Below are 5,671 nucleotides of genomic sequence, written 5' to 3'. Positions count from 1 at the left end.
TTCACTTGTGTATTCGAACAGAATTGCCGGCGTCTTGTGAGTCCTACGCTCTTTGTACGTTTCAGTGCACGTAACAAGTCACAGAATAATTTCGTGGACTGAATTTTGTCTGCTCGGGCAATTGGTAAATTGGTAAAACCGTAGTTCTGCAACATTGGGTGGACGGTCAATGGGGGCCAGGTATCCACTGCCGTTGCGGCTATGTGCACGTGTCAACGATTGCTTGAACAACTAACGTGTGTTTTTGGGATACTAGCTTGATGAAAAAACTTTATTCGACAAAATAAAACATGCAAACCGCAATTAAGCGACTCCTGCGGCCTAAGCAGTCTCGAGGGCCCGCCTTACCAGTCCATATGTGTGCTGGTCACGCAGGTTCGAGAAGAACGGCCTCTCACTTTTTGGGAGTAGGGCTGGGTATAAGGGAGAGGTGTAGCGTGCGGGGCGGGGGGGGGGGGTAGGTACAGGTTACTTGGAGTCGTTCAAGTTGGCGGAAAGCGAAACTAATTTTTTGCGGGCCACTTTGTGCTCGCACGAGATGCAGTACGCTCCATACCAAACAAGTTGCTTTTCCATGCGTAGGCTTCACGAATCTCAAAGTATAGTCGCATTGTTAGCACAAGGATATCATTTTGCTGTGGCAGAAAGCATTCTTGAATAAAGACTGTTTGTTCTCATTGTCTGCCCACTTTCATTTTCCGTTGTTTCTTTGCTCGCAGACTTCACCAATCTCGAAGCAGTCGCTTGGTAAGCACGGGGTTGTCAGTTTGGCGGGCAGAAAGCGGTTTTGAAAAAAAGAAAGACGGTTTGTTCTCATCGTCTGCCCACTTCCTTTTTTCATTGTTCCTTTTCTTTTTTTTTTGCTCTCAACATCTACATACCCAGGGTAACGTTAACAGGAAACATGGCGCCTTTTCATTCCGGGTAAGTTTATGCCACAACTGCGAGAGTAAGGAACGAGGAATACGGGTAGATAAGAAAGCACGACATTGCCGGGCACTCGGGCGCCCTTATTTTATCGCAATGACCATTTAATCAGGAGCGAACTCCGCGCTTATCTGCTTCAGCAAAGTTTGCCCTACTCTCCGCGAAGCGTCGTCCGAGGCACACCGCAAAATTCTGGACGTTTTAAAGGTTGGTAGCGTGGCCGAGCGGTCTAAGGCGCTGGTTTTAGGCACCAGTCTCTTCGGGGGCGTGGGTTCGAATCCCACCGCTGCCAGCAGTTTTTTAGATTGTTCGAATGACGTTATATTATGAATTGTAGCACCACGCAAAACATTGAGTTGAATTGTGGGATTTTACGTGCCAAACCCACGATTTGTTTATGAGGTACTCGGCAGTGAGGGACTCCGTGTTAATTTTGACCACCAGGGGATCTTTAACGTGCTCCCAATGCATGGGACACGGGCGTCCTTGCTTTTCGCCCCCATCTAAATGCTGCCGCCACGGCCGTTATTCGACTTCGTGCTATATCAGCGCTACGCCATAGCAGCTAAGTCACCACGGCGGGTGCAAGACCGCAATTGCGAGCGGACGAGGCTCCGGATTTGATTAAGGAATAATCATCTGGTTCACTATTCTGTCGTTCTGTAGCTCATTTGTTAGGATCTGCTTCGCCTTACCAATAGTTATTGATGGATTACGGGCCCCAGCAACCTTCACTCTCATGGTTTTATTTCTTTGAAACTGTAAATATTGAGCATATCATGTAGCTGGCTTCCTCAGAAAAAGGATCAGTTTTGGAAACATAACTGTACGAGCTTTTGTTTACGGGAACAGTCATAGAAATGCAGCTGTTGTCTGGGTTGCGAGCAGCTTGCAACATACCATATGAACGCCAGTGCTTAAATATTCGGTGCATATTGTTTTTTCATAACCTTCGGGATCGTCATCACATTCTTCTTGTTTTCTCGTTGTGTGCAAATGGTCGTTCACGAAGTAACACGTGTTGCACTCTGTTTAACAGCGGCGCTAGTTTATGCGTTCTTTTTTTGGGTCCTGGCTGCCTTTAGACGCAATAAGGAGGCGGGCAGGGCATGAAGCTGTAAAGGCAGTAGGTCGCGTATCGAGCACACATGCACATAGGCCAATCGCAATACGCAGCCTCGCTAAGAAGCGTAATAACAGACGGCGTCAGGATGGCGTATGCTAACTGCTCAACTCGGGTCATTGTAAACGGGGATCTGACAGACAGCGTGCGAGTGCTGTCTTCTGTGAGACAGGGATGTCCGCTGTCGCCCCTGCTATTCGCGGCTTACTTTGAGCCTTTGTGCAAGGCCATCCAAAACAATGAACGGATAACTGGCTTCAGGTTACAGTCCACACAGGTGAAAATATTGGCGTATGCCGATGACATCGCCATATTCTGTTCAAATAGAAATAGTATTTGTGAGGCCGTGGCGGTATTTGAATCCTTCTGCAAGTGCAGTGGGGCGCAAATAAACTGGGAGAAGAGTTATGGGTTTTGGCATGGTGAATGGGAAGAAACGCCAGACTGCTTCGCTCGACTGCGGTGGTCAACCACTGCAACAACCTACCTAGGCGTGCCTCTCGACTCTTATCGCGACCCTGAGCCGTACTGGAATGAACAAGTGGCGAGAGCAAAGGAAAAGACTAACGCGTGGCAGGGGCGACAGCTGTCAATGTTCTCGCGCGCCACGGTCTGTAACCTATTTCTTACGTCCAAGATATGGTATGTCATGAATATGCTGTGTGCTTCGCGGATCAAGATCCAAAAAATCCACCGTATCTTCGCTGTTTTCATATGGGCATCGACTTGGGAAAGGACCAGCCGCACAAACTTGTTCTTGCTAGTAAAGAAAGGGGGCCTTGGGTTGGCACATTTATTTGTGCGACAAGTTGTGTCGCGCTTTATGTACCTTCGCGATCAGAATGATGTGTTCCTTCGCACAGTCATGCAAGTGCTTTTATGTCGTCACCTTCCAGGATTTGTTGTATGGTCGTGTGAAGCAATGCATGGTTCCGTTAAAGGTGACCTGCGAGAAGTCGTGCTTGCGTACAGAATGTTGCATGTGCGGTTCTCTGTGCAGTATCTCGCCAATATTACTAGGAAAAAAATGTATAAGGACCTAATTGACACTATGCTCCCTGTACCGATTTACCGTATGTCAAACCGTGGAGGCCCAGGAGATGTCCTCAAAAGGATTAAAAGAATGCCAGTACACCCTTCGGTAAAAACTTTTTTCTTTAAACTACACACTAACACATTATCAGTTAAAACATGGATGCATAACAGGGGTATTTTTGTCCCGTGGTCCATTAACTGCTTCTTATGCAAGAAACCTGAAACGATAGAGCATGCGTTTCTAGATTGCTTGGATCCCATCTTTTTCTGGGATGTGCTACAAAGGACCTTAAAGAAAGAGTAAACTTTAGATCCACATGGAATAAGATTCTTACCGGTAGAAACGGAGGCTTTTCCGTATGACGCTATAATGCTCCTGGGCCTCCACAGTTTGTGGAAAGCTAGAACGCAGTTCAACAATGCTGATGTCAATTCGCGACCTACACGTGATCACTTCATTGAATCTGTAGTACGGTTCAGGGATGTCCATCGGGCACTCCCTGAACAACCAACATGGATTGACATGCTAGATAAACTTGCAGCATTGAAAAAAATTTGATCTGTCGTGCCAGCAAAATCCTTGTTGACATGTTTCTTTTTTCTTTTTCTGTATTGTTTGTGTATGTCAAAGCCGGCAATAAAGAAAAAAAAAGTAGCGTGGCCGAGCGGTCTAAGGCGCTGGTTAAAGGCACCAGTCTCTTCGAGGGCGTGGGTTCGAATCCCACCGCTGCCACGATTTTGTAGCTTACCTTTAGACATGCAAATATTCGGATACAGACAGACAGACAACGAACTTTATTTAATCCTAAGGAGCTACCAGGACCTCCTAACGGGAGGCCATTGTAGCCGCTGGCCGCGCCCACGTAAAGGACAGAACGCCGTGACGCTCCGCTCTTTCCTGGGCCCTCTGGATAGCCTGGGCTTGCTTTCGGAGTACCGTGCTTCTGATGGCCTCCTCCCATTCGGCTTCGCTGGAGAGGAAGTCGTTAGGCAACGCGGGACATCGCCAGAGCATGTGAGCCAATGAGCAAGAGGTTTCAGTGCAGTCGGGACAACTAGGGTCCACATCCGAGTACATCCTACTGAGGAATCCCCGCGACGGGAAAGATCCCGTCTGCAGCATTCTAAGTGTAGCTGACTGACCTCTACTGAGCTTCGGGTGAGGCAGAGGATAAATTCTCCGACCAAGTTGGTAATGTTTAGTGATTTCATTAAATGTGAGGAGTGGATCGTTCTGTTGAGGCCCTTCCTGCCCCTCCGGAGCCTCCAGACCGTCGCGGCGCGTGAGTTCTCGCGCACGGTCGTGGTCAAGCTCGTTGAGGTTTGGGAATCCCTCGAGAACGTTCGTCCCCACGTGTGCGGGGAACCACGTGATATAATGAAAACCGGGGTAAGCCCTTTTCTCTAAAATAGAGGCCGCTTCTCGTGCGAGGTTACCCGACTCGAAAGCTCTGATTGCGTCTCTCGAGTCGGTGTAAATGTAGGAACGCTCTGTATCACACAAGGCCAGCGCAACCGCAATTTGCTCTGCTATACTCGCGGTGGCCGCTCTGACCGAGGCCGAGGACCGAAGCACCCCCCGCCCGTCTACAACCGACAGCGCGAACACTCTCCTGTTCCCGTACTGCGCCGCATCGACAAAGAGCGCGGAGTCTCTGTGATCTCTAACTTTCTTCAATATGGCTCGCGCACGGGCTTTACGTCTACCCTCGTTATGCTGAGGATGTACGTTCCGCGGGAAGGGCCTCACCAGGTAGGTTGCCCTCGTTTCTCGTGTCAATGTTATACGCCGGTCCTCCATTATCCTAGGAGCCATGCCAACCTCGTCGAGAATTCGCCTGCCAGCTTGGGTCGACGATAGCCTAACCACCTGGGCAGTGACCTGTGCCTCTATGATCTCGTCTATGCTATTGTGCATACCGAGTTGATCTAGCCTGTCGGAGCTCGTGGCAATAGGCAAGCCTAGCACTTTCTTGATGCTCTTGCGCATGAGTGTACTTAATTTGGTCTTTTCCGTTTTTGTCCACACTAGAGCCGACGCCACATAGTTAATATGGCTCATGAGGAACGCGTTGTACATCCGAAGGAGATTGTCTTCACCTAACCCCTTCTTTCGGTTGGACACCCTAGCAATTAGCCGCAACATATTCTCTGTTTTGGCTGTAACGTGGGTAATTGTTCTGGCATTACAGCCCCTCGCGTCTATGAGCAGGCCTAGGATCTTAACTGAGTCGACTCTGCGAATTTTCTGCCCATTATTTGCGTATAATGCCACGGGTAGCTGGTTGAGGGGTGTCAGACCCCGAACCCCTTGCCTTGCGGGTCTGTAAAGCAACAGCTCCGATTTACTCGTAGACAGCTTGATACCCGTGTCCGCGAGGTAAGCCTCCGTCTCGTCCAAGGCCGCTTGTAGAGCTTGCTCCATTTCAGCTAGGGAGCCCCTTGGGCACCAGATCGTGATGTCATCTGCGTAAAGTGCGTGATCTATGCCCTGGAGGCCGCCCAGCCTATCTGATAGACCCTTCATGACTATATTGAAGAGCAGTGGCGAGATGACTGATCCCTGAGGGGTACCCCGAGCTCCCA

The 5,671-nt window shown here is 49.4% G+C and overlaps 2 non-coding genes across 2 annotated transcripts; both read left to right on the top strand.

Annotated features, from left to right (window-relative positions):
• The first annotated feature begins 1,137 nt into the window (after positions 1-1,137).
• Positions 1,138-1,219, top strand: TRNAL-UAG (transfer RNA leucine (anticodon UAG)). The gene has a single exon. It is a non-coding gene; the product is annotated as a tRNA-Leu (tRNA).
• A 2,517-nt stretch (positions 1,220-3,736) lies between these two features.
• TRNAL-AAG (transfer RNA leucine (anticodon AAG)) lies at positions 3,737-3,818 on the top strand. Its single transcript has one exon. It is a non-coding gene; the product is annotated as a tRNA-Leu (tRNA).
• The last annotated feature ends 1,853 nt before the right edge of the window (positions 3,819-5,671 follow it).

The sequence above is a fragment of the Dermacentor variabilis genome, chromosome 4 (genome assembly GCF_050947875.1).
Source record: "Dermacentor variabilis isolate Ectoservices chromosome 4, ASM5094787v1, whole genome shotgun sequence".
Classification (NCBI taxonomy): Eukaryota; Metazoa; Arthropoda; class Arachnida; order Ixodida; family Ixodidae; genus Dermacentor; species Dermacentor variabilis.
Note: the sequence above shows the minus strand (reverse complement) of the source record. Positions and strands in the feature narration are given on the sequence as shown.